This window comes from Microcaecilia unicolor, chromosome 2 (assembly GCF_901765095.1).
Source record: "Microcaecilia unicolor chromosome 2, aMicUni1.1, whole genome shotgun sequence".
NCBI lineage: Eukaryota > Metazoa > Chordata > Amphibia > Gymnophiona > Siphonopidae > Microcaecilia > Microcaecilia unicolor.
The window spans coordinates 613,482,486-613,501,465 of NC_044032.1; the positions used below are offsets into that span (position 1 = coordinate 613,482,486).

Consider the following 18,980-nt stretch of genomic DNA (forward strand, 5'->3'; position numbering starts at 1 on the left):
ATATATAATAGCATACAGGATGACATCACTGTTAAAGGTTGTCAAGGGGACTTGAAACTGATAATGAATGCATTCTTTGAGCTAACTTAGTATCTGAAGTTGGATTTTAGTTTTAAGAAACAGAACAAAAAGACCAGAAATTCTTGATGCTCTTTGATTTAGTAGTCTTTTGTACTTTTGAACAAATCCCCCAAGGATTCTTTTTACATTTGTGGATGTACTGCAGACTACATGAGATGCCTCATTAAAAAGCTGTGTAGACTTAGTTTAAAAGCAGCCTTGAAGTAACCATGCAGACTTTATTTCTACAGAACCTACTGTATATTCTTCATACCAAGACTCGACAGTCCCAAACATAGCCTCTTGTCTTAAGATTAAATAAGTTCACATAGTATAAAGCTATACCATTGAGCTAAATCTCAAACAAAATGCACTGTGAGGAATATTTGGCAGCAAGCATTAAACTGACAAGTATTAAAAATCCAGAGAATTTATGCACAGCTTTTCTGTATCTTTGTTGAGATGAGGGAATGGGAATCTGATATTTGTTCTATAGTCCTTGAATATTTTTGGTAAGAGAGTATAGAAAGAACATTATCACATGGTCATTCCACAATCCCATTTATATGTGCAAGTAATCTTGTGACGTTTGTGAGCCCTTGGCCCAGAGGCGGCTGTGTGAGGATCACTCAACCACCTCTGGGTAGACGGGGTCCCAAGAGTATCCCAAACAACTGAACTGGATTGCAAGTGGAGGTGAACTAAGGTAGCTTTAATGGCGCCAAAAGAACACAAGGCAAAAGGCAAACAAACAGCTCAGCAATAATGTAAGGGAAGAGAGGACAATAAGCAGCCTAGCTGCACATCCTAACACTAGCTAAAGCAAAATAAAACCTTAAGCATACAATATTGGCAAATAGTAAGACAGCCTAGCTGTACAAGAGAAGCAAACACAAGAGTTTAAGCAAAAGGCCCGCCCTGGTGGGCAACAGAAAGCAGTAGCACTTAGCTGGAAGTGGTGAGACCACTAGCAGTCAGATAAAGGTTCATTCTGTCAGGACTCTTATGCAAGTTGCAAGACCTCCGCAGCAAGTTCTCTCAGATGCAGGAGATGAGCAGCAGCAAAGCAAAGGAACTCAAAATATTTATTACAATTTATTACATTTGTACCCTGCACTTTCCCACACAATGCAGGCTCAATGCGGCTTACATAGTAATGCGAAATACAATGTCTTATAGTAGAAATTTCAAAACAGTAATGAAACATTATGAAGTTGAGCTTGAATAATGTATGATAAGTCGAGATTGATAATGTATGATTAGGATAAAATAGGGTAGACAGGATAGGATAGTATAAGTTGGGGGGAAAAGGGGTAAGGAAGGATATAATAAAGGGGAGATAGAGAAGAGAAGGATGGGATGCGTAGAGGGGGAATGGGGAGGAGGGGTAAGTAAAACCAATGATGAGGTCAGTATCTAAGTCAGAACAGAATTGGGAATGGAGGTTGGTAAGATTAGGTTGGGACATTAGAGTAGGCTTGCTTAAAGAGGTGAGCTTTCAACATTTTTCTAAAGGGCAAGTAGTCGTTAATTGATTGTTTAGGTCTTGGTAGAGCATTCCAAAGCTGGCTGCCCAAAAAGGAGAAACTGGATGCATAGTAGGTCTTGTATTTAATTCCTCTGCAATTGGGAAGGTGTAGGTTAAGATAAGTTTGTGAAGAAATAGATCTATTTCTGGCAGGGAGGTCAATCGAATCATGTAGCCGGGGGATTCACTGTGTATGATCTTGTGGGTCATTGTGTTGATCTTGAAATTTATTCTCTCTTTGATGGGGAGCCAGTGAAGCTTCGCTCGAAGAGGTGATGCACTTTCGAATTTTGATTTGCCAAAAATAAGTCTGGCTGCCGTGTTTTGGGCAGTTTGGAGTCTTTTCAGTATTTGGGTTTTGCATCCTTAAAAAACACTATTGCAGTAGTCAGCGTGGGTAATAACAGTGGACTGTATCAGGTTCCGGAAGGTGTTGAATGGGAGATATGGCTTCACTCGTTTCAATATCCACATCATATTAAACATTTTCTTCATGGTGAGTTTGGCGTGGTTATCAAAAGATAAATGGCTGTCTATCGTTACTCCAAGTATCTTTAAGTTGTTGGATATGGAGAGTTTGACATCAGGGGTGTTGAGAATAGTCGGGAGCTAAGGGGAGTATTGGGAAGAGAGAACCAGGCTCTGCGTTTTTTCTTTATTTAGTTTCATTTTAAAATAGTCTTGTAGAAAATAAAAAAAAGTCTTTGAAATGCCTGAGCTGAACACTCTGAAGGCGGGCAGGTCAGTAACAGTCTCTGAAAAGCCTGAGCCGAATGCTCCCAAGGCAAAAGATGCACACCACTGCAAACAGGAACCAGAAACAGCCCACATGGATCCCGCCGCATTCCAAGCACAGCCACCTCGTTCAAGGATACTTCTCATCTCAGCACACAGTCCAAAACACAGCACAGGGCCTACTCACTGTGGACGACTGGGGACTCAGCTGAAGGGCAAGAAGCTCTCAGGACTCCAAAGCTGGCTTTACTGGAACAGAGCAAGAAGGAGAAAGCTGTAGCAATGCTTCAGGCCACGGCCTGACAAGGGAGCAGCAGAGCCTCAGGCAGGTCTGTGCTCAATCAGGAGTTATTGCCAGAACACTGAGTGCACACAGAGGCAGCTTAAGAAGGGCTCAGCACTGATGACATCACCAGGTTAGCTTCCACCAACCCAATATATCTGAAAAATGTCTTGTCACCTCTCTTTACATCTTTAGCCATTTTTTCTTCCGCTCGTGCTTTCGCTAACCGTATTTCCCTCTGTGCTTCTTTGAGTTTAATCCAATAATCTTTTCCATGATCCTCTCATTGTGTTCTTTTGTATTTCTTGAACAAAGCCTCTTTTGCTCTTATTTTTTCAGCTACTTGGTTGGAGAACCATATAGGCTTCCTTTTTCTCTTGGTTTTGTTTATTTTCCTCGCGTAAAGATCAGTCGCCTTCAGCTTTGACCACTGATGTTCTGCTTCTTCTATGCTTTCCCACTTATTCAGGTATTCCTCCATTCTATCAAAATCAGTATGTCTGAAATCCAGTACTTTAGTTTTGTGCATCCACACTCCGCCTTTGCCCTTATATCAAACCATATGGTGTGATGATCACTATTACGTAGTTGGGCACCCACCCGGATATTTGAAACACTTCCTCCATTCGTGAGCACTAGATCATAATGATGCAGTGCAGCAAAAGAATTTGACAGGGGCAAAGGTTGGGAAGGTGAGAGCTTCTGTGTCACAGGTAACCTCAGTTACCAATCAAACCAATTCTGAAAATACCCAGCATAGCTCACAGCTCCCAAGGTAAACTTAAGTTCTGTTTTATTTCTCTAACTACACAACTGTACACAAATTGCCCCTCCTTCCAAGGTATGAGTCACTAGGTGCTAAGTAACCAAATTGATTGAAATAGGTCTCTGGCACTGAAGATTCAAAACCCAATTCTAATAAACACAACTTCAAGACAGACACCAGAACCGGTCACCAAATTCAGTATAACCAAGTTGATTGGATTAAGTCACTTGGCACAGGTTCAAAACACATACCTTTAAGACAATTGCAGCATAAAAATATGGAATCACTGGCACAGTTCAATTAAGAGACTACCAGCATAAAATTATGAAATCACAATGGAGCAACAATTGTAAGTTATAGGCAATAGGATAGAAAGGTTTAGAGAGGACAGACCCTCAACGAGTGAACGGACAGGATTTTTTTTTTAGATGAGATATAATAGAGTCAACAGTTTTATCAGAAAGATTTAGTATTGTAAACCACCGAGAGTAGTTCAAATTTAGGGTGGTATATCAAGTAAATCAACCCTGAAACCTGCAAGTTCCATCTCTCAGTTTAGACCTGGGAGGTCACTAACAAGGGCAGGCATTAAAACCAATGGCATCTCCGACCCTCATAACACCCTTGATATTGGGCAGACCTCTCCCCCCACATCCCCTGGACCCTCTCCAACAACCAGAACATAAACCCTCATCCCCTTGACAGCCCTTCTGGTAGGTCCACTAAAATCTTCCAACCTTTTGATATACAAAACAACAAAAACAGACCACCAATATTTAAAACCATTTTACCTGCCGCTGAATATTGCCAGTTAGTGCTTAGCAGATAACCGGTTATATCGTGTGATATAACCGGCCATCCACCGATATTCAGTGCACCACCAGCTAAGTTTGGCAGCCAAATTTGGACATAAAACATGCGAATATTGAATGCTGGTCATGGGAAACAGCCCGGCATTGAATATCCAGGCTCAGCGGCAATCGCAGAAGTACGTCTGGCTAACTCTCGCAGTCTTAATATTGGGCCCAGAGCATCTGAAGCTCTGCAAGCTGTGATTTGTAGCCAGCGCATTTGGGTTCCTGCCTGCAGCAATGAGATAGCAGGCTCCAAGTTAAGCTCACTATCTGTTACAGGGCCCAAGGTTGGGAAACAAAACTCCCCTCAATCTACCTTAGATCTCCCTGACACTGTACAGATTCCTCCTCACCCCCCCCCCCCCACACCCACCCACCCACCAGCCCTTACTTGGGGGTACGCTGATATATTTTGAGTAGCAGGAATGATTCCTGGATGCACCTGCCCCTTCAGCAGCCCATGATCAAAATTGTTCCTCTGACCCTTAGTAATAGTTTTCAGTACTTCTGCAAATGGTCAAGTTACCAAATAAGGAGTGTGTTCCCTTATTTGGCAGCTTGACTCTTAGCAGTAGTACTGTAAAGCTATTATTAGGAGTTAGTGGAACAATTTTGATCCTGGGCCAGCAGAAGAGCAGAACATCTGGGGAGACACTATGGATCCTCTGGTAAGAGCCAGGGGAGGATGGATCTTATAGTATCAGGGGAGATTGAGGGGGAGAATTTGTTCCCCAACCCCTAATTGGGTCCCACATTCTCATTGTTACAGGCAGGAACCCAAATATTCTGGCTGCAGCATCACAACTTGCAGCACATCAGACATTCATTCTGTGTTTTGGGGGTGGGGGATTGGCATTTTTAAAAATTGTAATCATTGCTCCCTCTGAATTTGCCTACAAATACCTACTTCTCAACCTAGACTTCTCAATTTCCCTGCCCATAATCTATCTAAAATGGTCCTTAAATTGTCTTAGATTGTGTCCCATTTTACATTAGAGTATTTTCAATCTGTTAGTTTTTGTAAAGTTACTTTTGTATATAAATAATGCTGTATCAGATTACTTCATATTTATTTAAGCAAACATATTTAATAAATAAATTCATACATGCATTATATTGCTACTGAAATACAATTCTGAGTTTTACCATTCCTTCTCCTTTTCTCCCATTTTCCCCCTCTCCATTCAAAATTTCATGATATTTTGCATCTCTCGCTATGAGACCATCTGCCTTCCAGCTGCAATGCCCTACATTCATGACCATATTTAATTTTGCTTGGGAAGGGAAAATGGGAAATGAATATATTTTCCAAATGGTCTGGTAAAGCCTTCAAGATGCTGCTCTGATCTGCAAAAGAATACCCCATGACAAGTGTGGTGCTTCAGGTCCACAGAGGCTAAGCCACCAAATGGGTCTTTCAGAAACTCCCAGTTCATGGTTCAGTTCCTAAAAAGAAAACAGAATAGACCCATTTCAAACAACAGATGGAATAAGCTGTTATTGCTCTTGTTTGAAACATTTCTTATGTATGCATTTTTCTAGATGTATCTTTAGCTGTATTTAACTGTTTGCTCCACAAGTCCCAGGAAATGCCACAGTGCTCCCTCAGCAATTTAAGACATGGCTATTAAATGGAGCTCTGTTTTTAACTTTACTGAATAGTGGCTCCATTCTCTGCCACCCACCCTTTTCTCTATTTCTTGTTTGTACAATTAAATTTCACAAGAAGTAGGACATAATTTATTTATTTATTTATTTATTTTATTTTATTGCATTTGTATCCCACATTTTCCCACCTTTTTGCAGGCTCAATGTGGCTTACAATACATCATGAATGGTGAAGATATCTTAGAAAACAGACATTTAATGTTACAGAAGAGTCATGGGTAACATGATAATCATATCACATGATAATAATATAATTGGCAGATATTAAAAGACAGTTCTGAATATATGTGGAGGAGTGGTGTATATTCACATTTGTTGATCTTTGTGGTATGCCTTATTAAAGAGATGGGTCTTCAGTAGTTTGCGGCGGAAGTTGGTTAGTGCGTAAATCATTTTTACGTTGCACGGCAGTGCGTTCCATGACTGTGTACTCAAGTAGGTAAAGTTCGATGCATGCATTAGTTTGTATTTTAGACCTTTGCAATTGGGGAAGTGGAAATTAAGGAATGTGCGGGATGATCTTTTAGCATTCCTGGGTGGTAAGTCTATCAGGTCTGACATGTAGGCTGGTGCTTCTCCGTGAATGATTTTGTGAACTAGGAAGCATATTTTGAACGTGATGCATTCTTTAAGTGGGAGCCAGTGTAGCTTTTCTCTTGGGGGTTTAGCACTTTCATATTTTGTTTTGCCGAATATGATTTGAAGATGGTTATGTGTACATTTCTAGAGTATTGTGACTGTGAAGTGTATTGGCATCACATTTCATCGTTAGTCTGAATTCTTTGTTCAGATTCAAACAATACAGTAACAGTAGGTATTAGATATATTTGTGACCCCAGGTACAAAAGTTTAGATTGTGAGCCCATTAGGTGCAGGAAAAGTACCTGCATATAATAAATCTAAAACGCTTTGATTGTACCACAGATAATGCATCAAATGTTATTCACCTTATGCTATGTGCAGTTTGTAGATCAGGCTGCAGATTTGCGTTGTTACAACAGAGGTGTGAGGCATGGTTTCAAACTACCTTACGATTCTGTTTAGATGGAAGGTGTTAGGTGAATATTTGGATAACAATTTTGTCTCTTGTTAACTGTTTAACAATGTTAGCTTGAAAGGCAAGTTTTGCCAGCTCAAGTTGCATGCTCACATGCTGTATTTGAATATGTTAAGAGGTGGAATATAGGCATCCTTTAAGAATATTAACCACTGCAGCATTGTATGAATGTGTTTTTTTTTTTTTTTTGGGGGGGGGGGGAGGGGGAACATTCTTGATAAAGGAATATCTTAGATATGTTTAAATAGGTAAAGGAAATAGTGATTCTGTGTGCCAGTGACAGTTAAGTCATTGTTGCCTTGCCATTTGATGTTTAGTAAATAGAACACTAAACATAGAAACATGACAGCAGATAAGGGCCCATCCAGTCTGCCCATCCTCAGTAACTACTAACTCCTTCTTTTCCTAAGAGATCCCATGTGCCTGTCCCACACTTTCTTAAATTCTAACACAGCCTTCGTCTCTATGACATCCACCGGGAGGCCGTTCCATGCATCGACCACCATTTCCATAAAAAAGTATTTTCTCAGATTCCTCCTAAGCCTATTTCCTCTTAACTTCATCCTATGTCCTCTCATTCCAGAGTTTCCCTTCATTTGAAAAAGGCTCATCTCCTGTACAAAAAGGCTCATCTCCTGAGCAGGTATTTAAACGTCTATCACATCCCCTCTCTCCCGCCTCTCTTCCGGCATATACATGTTGAGTTTCATGAGCCTATCCCTATATGTTTTATGACAGAGACCATTGAGCAATTTTGCAGCCACCCTCTGCACTGACTCTATCCTGTTTATATCTTTTACTTAGGTGCAGTCTCCAGAATTGCACACAGTATTCTAAACGGGGCTTCACCAGAGATTCATACAAGGGCACTGTCACCTCTTTTTTCCTGCTGGTGATCCCTCTCTTTATTTACCCGAGCATTCTTCTGGCTTTGAGCGTCGCCTTGTCTACCTGTTTGGCCACTTTAAGTTCATCAGACACAATCACCCCCAAATCTCGCTCTTCTTTCGTACACAGTAGCACTTCACCCCTATAAGACAGTTTCAAAAAATAAATTATATGATAGTTGGACAGCCCCTTACACAGCTAAATTTACACAAAGGGAAACATGCATCCTTCATGTTGGGTCCTTCAGGGATCACCTTTGTTGCCAATACACTAATATTTTCATAAGTTCACTTGACTATTTCTTTTTCAGCAGATTTGTCAGGATTGTAGCATATAGAATCCTGACATATTGATGACATCAATAAAGTTGACTCTATATCTGTCTTCGAGTGTGCCCTTGGGTTCTTTTTGGAAGGCTACCTGTCCATCCCTACTTTTTTGTGCTGCGTTTTTATTTTGGTTCCAGTTACATCTGATCTAACTCTATCATCAACCAAAATTATAACTTGTGTTTCCAGATTTGGCACTATCTTATAAGTTGAAACTGAATGCCAGTAAAACCAAAATACTCTCATTCAGTAACAATCAGGAGGGTATTACCTAGGTCGGTTTTTGATAGGTCATAATTTATTTATGGTATTTGTATCCCACATTTTCCCAGCTTTTTGCAGGCTCAATGTGGCTTAAAATGTATTGTTCTTGGTGGATAATAGAACAGAAATAGACAATTAGTGTTACATAAAGATCAAGCATTACATAATAGAAAGTTAAACTATCTTACAATATATCGTTCTTAGTGGATAATAGATCAGGAAGTAGACAGTTAGTGTTGCGAGATGGTGCATGACATAATAAAGAATTTTATAATGAAAGCCTGATAGTAGAAAAATCGACTTAAGTGCTTGGAGTACTTTTAGATTCATCTCAATCTTTTGATTTGCAAATCAATCATCTGTTTAAAATGGTTTTATTTTTTAGACTTAAGCAACTTAGAAATATCCGTTCATACTTTCACAAGAAACAGTAGCTGGACTACTGTACTGTATCGTACCTTGGTATACCAATCAAGTTGAATCAACTTCAATTGCTACAGAATATGGCCGCAAGTTTAATTTTCAGATTAAGGAGCTATTTTACAAAACCATGCTAACAAGTGGCTAGCACCGTTGTCGGCGCAAGGGTTTTCCACACGATGTGGCCACTTTTAGCACGGCAGTAAAATGGCCGCATTGTCAAATATTTATTTGCTGCATTTGTATCCCACATTTTCCCACCTATTTGCAGGCTCAATGTGGCTTACATTGTTCCGTCATGGCTATCACCATTCCAGAGTTAGAGATACAAGTGATGATACATAGATAACATGAGTAACAGTAAAATTAATCAAACAAGTATGAAGAGATCACAATTCAGGACCAGAGAAAAAGTTGTAATGCTTTAGGGTTTATATGATGGATCGTTGCGGTATGCTTTGATGAAGAGGAAGGTATTCAGTGATTTCCGAAAGTTGGTTAAGTCAGGTATATTTTTCACACCAAGTGGTAGTGCATTCCATAGCTGCGTGCTTATGTAGGAAAAGTTGGATGCTTGTGTTAACTTGTATTTTAGTGCTTTGCAGCTGGGGAAATGGAGATTCAGGAATGTGCGTGCTGATCTTTTAGTGTTCCTGGGTGGTAAGTCTATAAGGTCTGACATGTAGACCGGGGCCTCCTCGTAGGGTTTTCCACATGATGTGGCCACTTTTAGCACCGCAGTAAAATGGCCGCATTGCCAAATATTTTTTTCATGGCCACTCACTGATTTTGCAATTAATGTATGACCGTTACTGTGGGATCCCTTACTGACACCAATTTTGTTCACGCTAAGGGCTCCCACGCTAACCCATGGTAATCGGGCAGTGCGTAGCAATGTGCCTGCGCTACCCGATTAGCAAAGGGCATGCCTACTTTGCCCATAGACCATGCCCCCTGCGCTGAAAAATAAAAAAATATTTTTCAGTATGGGATTAGCGTGCGCTGATGGGCACACTATCATGGGATGCTTTAGAACATCCCGTGGCAGTACTTTTTGCTGTGCGTTAGGCATGCACCTAGAGCCTACTGCACCTTAGTAAAGGGTTCCTAAGTAAATTCGATTATACATCACCCTTACTGCTAAATTTACACTGGCTTCCAATAATTACTCAAATTATATTAAAATCTTCATATTTTATCTTCAAGATTTTGCATGGTTTAACTTCAATATAACTGAAACCCTTGGTTCATATTCCATCTGTGTCTAGAGCTAACTGAACATTACATCGATTAGAACTAGGTTTTCCATCATTTGTTTTAAAAAGATACCAGAGAACTCTTTCTATCACGCAGTACTTATCTGGAATAACTTACCATTAACTGTAAGACATCATTTTTCCTCTACCTTATTTCGCAGAAGTTTAGTTGGCTTTGGAACATTTTTAGGGAGTAAGGTTACAATAAAAAAACATTTATATTCATAAAACAAACATAAACCAAAATATGCCTACTAGACATGCTATTAAAACAACTGCCAGCAAAATAAAATAAAAGGCCTGTATAAAAAAAAGTGACTTGAGCTGTTTCCAAAAGACTGTAATCTCATGTAAATGCCTGAAAGCAATGGGCAGCTTTTTTCAAGACAAAGGATCTGCAACTGAAATAGATGCCTCTCTTGTATCAGCATAATGTATTCTATACAAGGGTGGTACACAAAGCAGTCCCCCCCTCCCCCCCTCGGTCAATGGCATCGCAGGCTGATACTGCTGAAAAGATTGAGGCAAATAATAAGGTAACTTGTGTTTTAAAAACACCCCATGAATTAACACCAACTTAAAAATCCAAAACTGTACCGGTAACCAATGCAACAGGGACAGCTCAAGGCATGGACAAAGTGAGGTGCTGGCTTAGGGCACCAAGCCTCAAGGATGCCGAAAGCTTGTCTTACCTACTTCTCCGGCTAGTGTCTCCTGTCCCCTGTGTCTCCTCCTCCCTATGCTGTTGACACCAGCCCAAAGCCTTCCTTCTGCCGCGATCATCTCCCTATGATGTAATTTATAGTTGCCATAGGGGCTGAACACAACAGCAGAGAAGCTTTGGAACCAGCGCCATCAGCGATGTGTGAAATGCTACCACTGCCAGGGACCTCTGGAGAGAGATGCATTTGCAGGCAGACATGGGTGTGTGTGTGTGGGGGGGGGGGGGGGAGGTGTTGAGAGAGGAAGATCCTCAACCTGGGGACAGAGAGGAAAGAAAGAAATATGCTGGGTGGTGGGGGGAAGAAGGAAGAGAGAGAGAGAGATGTTGGACCCGGAGGGGAGAGAGAAGAGCTGGGATACATGTTGGGGTTGGGGAGGGGAGATGGAGACTTGGTGGATCCCAAGGTGAAGGAGAGGGTAGAGGGGAAAGATGGAGAAATGTTGGACCCCAGGGTGAAGGAAGATGGAAACGTTGGGGGGGACCCGGGGGGGGGGGGGGTAGAGGAGAGATGGAAACATGTTGGACCCCAGGGCGGAGGACAGAAAGGAAGAGATGTTGGGCCTGGGGCTGTAGGGGAGGGAGGGAAGATGTTGCACATGGAGGAGCATAGGGAGACACAAGGTAGATACTGGACATGGGGTAGGGAGGGGAGTCAAGAAGATGCATGGAGGACAGATGCTGCATCATAAGGGGAGGGGGTTGTTTAAAGAAGTTTGAAAAGATGAAGACATAGGGATATGGAGGGAAAATGTTGGGAAGAAGCTGGACATTGGGAGAGATGGGAAGAGAGTGCAGATGCTGGATATGGAAGAGAGAGTGCAGATGGTGGACACATGGAAGGTAGGAGATGAGAGATAGAGAGGAGATTCTGAACACAGATTTAGGGAGATGAAAGGAAGATAATGGACAAGGTGCAGGGTATATGAAGATGGAGGGGAGATGCTAGACATGACAGGAGCAAAGGGACATGCTAAACACAGGGGCAAAGGAGATAGGGGCACATAGATGCATGGTAGATGTTGAACACTGGGGAGAATATAGGGATGGGGATATAGGGAGAGAGAGGGAAAATGCTGGAAGTGGAGGGAAACAGAGATGGAAAGGAAATGTTGGACACAATGGCATAGGAAAATGGGCAGGAGATGCTAGACATTGAGAGAGATTGGGAAAGAGTACAGATGCTGGACATGGAAAGTGGGAATTCAGAGACCAAGGAGATGATGGATTCAGAGGGCATAGGGAGATGAAGGGCCGATGCTGGTCATAGGAGGAAAGAGAGAAAGATGCTGGGTATATGGGGGGGGGGGGGGGGGGGGGGGGTAGTGAGAGAGGGGAAAGAAAGAGAGGGAAGACACTAGATCGGTGCTTCTTAACCCAGTCCTTGAGGCACATCCAGCCAGTTAGGTTTTCAGGATATCCACAATGAATATGCATGACAGATTTGCATGCACTGCCTTCTCAGTATGCTAATCTCTCTCGTGCTTATTTATTGTATATATCCTGAAAACCTGACTGGCTGGGTGTGCCCCAAGGACTGGGATATAAACTACTGTTCTAGAGCCTTCTTCAAAGTGGTGCCTCCGACCCTTAGCGGCAGTCTTGCGCTACTACCGTTGGGGGGTTCAAGTTGCCATATAAGGACTTTTTCTTCTCTTATATATGACAGTCACCAGGGCAGGATCAAGTAGCAATCGATCCTGCCTCCGGGACCCGTGGGATGAGTTGGGGTTATGTAGGTTTGTTGGCTCCCTAGAAGGTAGCTCCTTTGAATGCAAATAGATATCATGCATGTTCATTGCACCCTATTACTCTGAGGATCCTTATTTCAATCTAGTTACAGCTCAGTAATACATACATCTAGTAACTACCATATACTTCAAATATAATAATACAAATTTATTTACCAATTTTTAAATCCTATTATATCAGTTTACAAAAACCCACCCTATTACCATTAACCTTGCACAAATCATTCATTCCTCTTCCATGTTTTCTATCACTTCCTTGGTCGCTGGAATGTATGTTATATATGCTATCCATTGTCCATGCAGAAGATTTTTTCGCCATTCGGGACCCTGATGCAGGGAAGCGAAACGTTGTCCATCGTGAAGCAGGGAGCCTAATGTGTTGTGTTAAATTTATTAACACGAGTTAAAATTTTAACGCATTAATCATATTAATAAAATGTTAAATAGGAGCCTTAATTTCTCTCTCTCTGTAAATGTTTGTGTTTTAATATTTGCTATGCTTCTAGCTGGGTATTAAAAAGGTAAGCCCAGGTAAATTAACTATCTGATAATTACCCAGCCCTTGCACAGCTGAAATTACAGAGATTAATAATAGATGGATGGATAGATGTTTGTGTTTTAATGTTTGCTCTACTTCTAGCTGGGTATTAAACAGGTGAGCACAGGTGGGTATTTAAAGCAAGGGAAGGAAATGTGTAGATAATAATTTCAAATTTCCTGTGTTATTTTGTATGGAAAAAGTACCTGGAGAAAAATCAAACAAATCATGCAAAGTACTCCAGGGGCAGTTTTCAAAGGGAAATTATGCTTGTACTTTCACTCTGAAAAGTGGTGCAAGCCGACAGGTAAACTTTTTCATTTAGATGGGCAAATTTCAGAATTACCCCTATCATGGTATGGAAATTAGTATTTGTATTTGAAGTCTCTCTAATATATTTCAGAATAAAAAAAAAAATTAGGTGGAGAGGGCAACAAAAAGAGAATCGGCTGACATACGATTTTTGAACAAGAAGGTAAAGAAGCAGATTGGCTTTTCACTCGCATACAGTCATGGGCTTTAGAGGATATGGAAGAAACCAGTCTTCGCAAAAAACAACAATAATCAAAAACAGCGAAGATGACGCAAAAAACGGAAAAAAAACAAACAAAAAATAAAGACAAAAAGTAAATAAAAAAGTGAAAAAAGGAAATTAAAAAATTAAAAAATACAAAATTCACGCAAGGGAAGAAAAAACTGTAAGGACAAAATTATAACCAAAAATAGACGACACAAGCAAAATGAAAAAAACAAAATAAATTTATTAAGGTGATATGACTCGACACAGCTGTGTTTCGGCCCAACTGGCCTGCGTCAGGAGTCTAAATAAAACAAATTGAATTTAATTTAAAACATGTCGATTTTTAACATCTTAAACTATAGCCAAAGATAAGTCAATATACAATAAAAGACAAAAAAACAGATGCACTACAATCATTGGTCCAGTACTTTCTATCAGTACATTTTTGAGAAGGAAACAAGCCAAATACAATATAAAAGCAACGGAAAATAAACAGGTAAAATACATATTTTAAATGAACTAGTCAAAAAGTGCCAATAGCTCATTTTTAAATTTATATCTATCAATGAATCTCATATTATTACTAAAAATTATATCTTTAAAAACTTATTGTATGTACTTAAATTATCAGAGCTTCTAAATTTCTACAGGTCCTAATCTTTCTATATATATATGATATAATACTAATTAATGGTCATTATAAGACTAAAAATGTTATATAAAACCTTAATTTACAATTCATATTAAGAAAAAAGGGGGTGATTTTAATTTTAAAGTTTACCTGTTACACCATGTATGTATTATCTGGTAATGTCAATCCTTGAAGGGTATTCAATTAAACGCACCTTTATTCTTAATATAAAATCACCCCCTTTTTTCTTAATATGAAAGATTAGGACCTGTAGAAATTTAGAAGCTCTGATAATTTAAGTACATACAATAAGTTTTTAAAGATATAATTTTTAGTAATAATATGAGATTCATTGATAGATATAAATTTAAAAATGAGCTATTGGCACTTTTTGACTAGTTCATTTAAAATATGTATTTTACCTGTTTATTTTCCGTTGCTTTTATATTGTATTTGGCTTGTTTCCTTCTCAAAAATGTACTGATAGAAAGTACTGGACCAATGATTGTAGTGCATCTGTTTTTTTGTCTTTTATTGTATATTGACTTATCTTTGGCTATAGTTTACATAAGTACATAAGTACATAAGTAGTGCCATACTGGGAAAGACCAAAGGTCCATCTAGCCCAGCATCCTGTCACCGACAGTGGCCAATCCAGGTCAAGGGCACCTGGCACGCTCCCCAAACGTAAAAACATTCCAGACAAGTTATACCTAAAAATGCGGAATTTTTCCAAGTCCATTTAATAGCGGTCTATGGACTTGTCCTTTAGGAATCTATCTAACCCCTTTTTAAACTCCGTCAAGCTAACCGCCCGTACCACGTTCTCCGGCAACGAATTCCAGAGTCTAATTACACGTTGGGTGAAGAAAAATTTTCTCCGATTTGTTTTAAATTTACCACACTGTAGCTTCAACTCATGCCCTCTAGTCCTAGTATTTTTGGATAGCGTGAACAGTCGCTTCACATCCACCCGATCCATTCCACTCATTATTTTATACACTTCTATCATATCTCCCCTCAGCCGTCTCTTCTCCAAGCTGAACAGCCCTAGCCTTCTCAGCCTCTCTTCATAGGAAAGTCGTCCCATCCCCACTATCATTTTCGTCACCCTTCGCTGTACCTTTTCCAATTCTACTATATCTTTTTTGAGATACGGAGACCAGTACTGAACACAATACTCCAGGTGCGGTCGCACCATGGAGCGATACAACGGCATTATAACATCCGCACACCTGGACTCCATACCCTTCCTAATAACACCCAACATTCTATTCGCTTTCCTAGCCGCAGCAGCACACTGAGCAGAAGGTTTCAGCGTATCATCGACGACGACACCCAGATCCCTTTCTTGATCCGTAACTCCTAACGCGGAACCTTGCAAGACGTAGCTATAATTCGGGTTCCTCTTACCCACATGCATCACTTTGCACTTGTCAACATTGAACTTCATCTGCCACTTGCACGCCCATTCTCCCAGTCTCGCAAGGTCCTCCTGTAATCGTTCACATTCCTCCTGCGACTTGACGACCCTGAATAATTTTGTGTCATCGGCGAATTTAATTACCTCACTAGTTATTCCCATCTCTAGGTCATTTATAAATACATTAAAAAGCAACGGACCCAGCACAGACCCCTGCGGGACCCCACTAACTACCCTCCTCCACTGAGAATACTGGCCACGCAATCCTACTCTCTGCTTCCTATCTTTCAACCAGTTCTTAATCCATAATAATACCCTACCTCCGATTCCATGACTCTGCAATTTCTTCAGGAGTCTTTCGTGCGGCACTTTGTCAAACGCCTTCTGAAAATCCAGATATACAATATCAACCGGCTCCCCATTGTCCACATGTTTGCTTACCCCCTCAAAAAAATGCATTAGATTGGTGAGGCAAGACTTCCCTTCACTAAATCCGTGCTGACTTTGTCTCATCAGTCCATGTTTTTGTATATGCTCTGCAATTTTATTCTTAATAATAGCCTCCACCATCTTGCCCGGCACCGACGTCAGACTCACCGGTCTATAATTTCCCGGATCTCCTCTGGATGTTAAAAATCGACATGTTTTAAATTAAATTCAATTTGTTTTATTTAGACTCCTGACGCAGGCCAGTTGGGCTGAAACACAGCTGTGCCGAGTCATATCACCTTAATAAATTTATTTTGTTTTTTTTCATTTTGCTTGTGTCGTCTATTTTTGGTTATAATTTTGTCCTTACAGTTTTTTCTTCCCTTGCGTGAATTTTGTATTTTTTAATTTTTTAATTTCCTTTTGTCACTTTTTTATTTACTTTTTGTCTTTATTTTTTGTTTGTTTTTTTTCCGTTTTTTGCGTCATCGTCGCTGTTTTTGATTATTACTTTAGAGGATATGGACACGTGTTTTCACAAATATGTTTCATTAAACCTTTTAATTTGGCTGGAACGAGTGATTTCTTTTTCAGATCTTTATGGGTTTTTAGAGTACTCCTGAAGAGATTTATCATTTTATATTGAGTATTTTTATGTGTGTTTGATTCTTACTGTATTTGTGACGTTTATTGATTTATGTGCCTTCATCAGTTTATTTTGCTAAGGTCTCATGTTGTGCCATACTAGCTCAGACCAAAACTCCATCAAGACCAGCATCCTGTTTCCAAAAGTTATCAATTAAGGTCATCAAGCCTTTTTCAAAACCAGCTATACTAAATGCTTCTACTATATTCTCTGGCAACAGATTCCAGAGATCAACAGTTCAGTGATTGAACAAAATATTTCCTCTGATTTGTTTTAAGTGTTACCTGTTAGCTTCATGGAACATTTCCTAGTTCTAGTAGTTTTTTTTTTTAAGAGTAAATAAAAGTTGCCTATTTGCCCATTCTATTCCCTCCACCCGTTTTATAGACTTTTTTGTTGTTACATTTGTACCCCGCGCTTTCCCACTCATGGCAGGCTCAATGCGGCTTACAGGGGGCAATGGAGGGTTAAGTGACTTGCCCAGAGTCACAAGGAGCTGCCTGTGCCTGAAGTGGGAATCAAACTCAGTTCCTCAGGACCAAAGTCCACCACCCTAACCACTAGGCCACTCCTCCACTGTTGCTACTATTGGAGATTCTACATGGAATGTTGCTATTCCACTAGCAACATTCCATGTAGAAGTCGGCCCTTGCAGATCACCAATGTGGCCGCGCAGGCTTCTGCTTCTGTGAGTCGGACGTCCTGCACATATGTGCAGGATGTCACATATGTGCAGGATGTCAGACTCACAGAAACAGAAGCCTGCGCAGCCTTCTACATGAAATGTTGCTAGTGGAATAGCAACATTCCATGTAGAATCTCCAATAGTAGCAACATTCCATGTAGAATCCCCAATAGTATCTATTTTATTTTTGTTACATTTGTACCCCGCGCTTTCCCACTCATGGCAGGCTCAATGCGGCTTACATGGGGCAATGGAGGGTTAAGTGACTTGCCCAGAGTCACAAAGAGCTGCCTGTGCCTGAAGTGGGAATCGAACTCAGTTCCTCAGTTCCCCAGGACCAAAGTCCACCACCCTAACCACTAGGCCACTCCTCCACTCCTGGCTTGTCTCTTCTAACTTGTTTAGCCTTTCCTCATAGGGGAGCCATTCCACAACCTTTATCATTCTTTGAACATGCTTTCCAGCCTTTTGTATAAGGTGCCACATTTACTTCCACATTTATGATTATCTCCCAGTTGGCAAGAGATTGCATTTGGGAGCTCAATTCAAAGAGCTCCCGACTCTGAGAATATCTGATCTCTGGAAGCTATAGTAGCAGAAATGGGATTTGCCGAAGCAGACAGAGGAATACAGAGGAGACCTATAAGGGATATAGTAGAGTAGAGAAATATCTTCAAATGGGTTATTTTTTGCTCATAATTGCTGTTGCTAACCCTTTACTAGAAACATTGCCAGTTGCTGGCATTATTATTTAATTGGAATTCACTGAGACTGTTTTAGTCCATGTCTTCCTACAGCCAGATAAGAGAGCGGAAAACTACACACAAACTTCTTATTGGATGTAGAATCCCTGACATGGGCATTTTAATGCCGAGACATGGCCATGTCGGGTCACCCTATGAATAAACTGTTGTGGTTCTCACACACCTGCTCTCGGCTTTTTCTGCTCCTTTGTTGTCTGGATTTTACTTGCAGGAATTTTTCCTTCTCCTTTGGATCTCCATCATTTTTTTTTTTTTGCTGATAACATCACAGTAATTAACCTTGCTTCTAAGCCAGGGTACGAGAAGTATGATATCAGTCTCTCAAATTTACTGCCAGTGTTTGCTGTAGTATTTGCATCATGCCAAAGAGAGCTTCCTTCTGTTCTTAAGATGTTAAATGTATAGGCAAGTTATCCAGGTGTGTTTGAAAATTCCTTTTAGTCAGGCCTGTGGTACCCAAAGCAATGGGAAATAGTCCCGTATCCTTCTGTCTAATTTTCTTGGACTGAGTTTTTTGGTACTTGAGGATCTTTTTTTCTCTCTCTACATGATTTCACAGAGTAATCGCTTGGGACTGACACCTCTATGATCAATGCCGTTCTGGTGTTTTGCTTTTTTACCAGTTGTCTCATGTCTAGCTTTTTATCGGTTAGAATGGCAATGTCCCATGTGATCATAACATCTTCATTCTCTATATTCTCTTTGTAAACATTACATAATCACTATCCCAGAAAGGCACTGGGATCATGACCCAACGTTTCCAG

The 18,980-nt window shown here is 40.4% G+C and overlaps 1 protein-coding gene across 1 annotated transcript in view; it reads left to right on the plus strand.

Moving 5' to 3' along the window:
• Nucleotides 1–18,980, plus strand: part of LOC115461654 (F-box/WD repeat-containing protein 7-like) — a 452,709-nt gene that overhangs the window by 285,018 nt on the left and 148,711 nt on the right. The window lies entirely within an intron of this gene.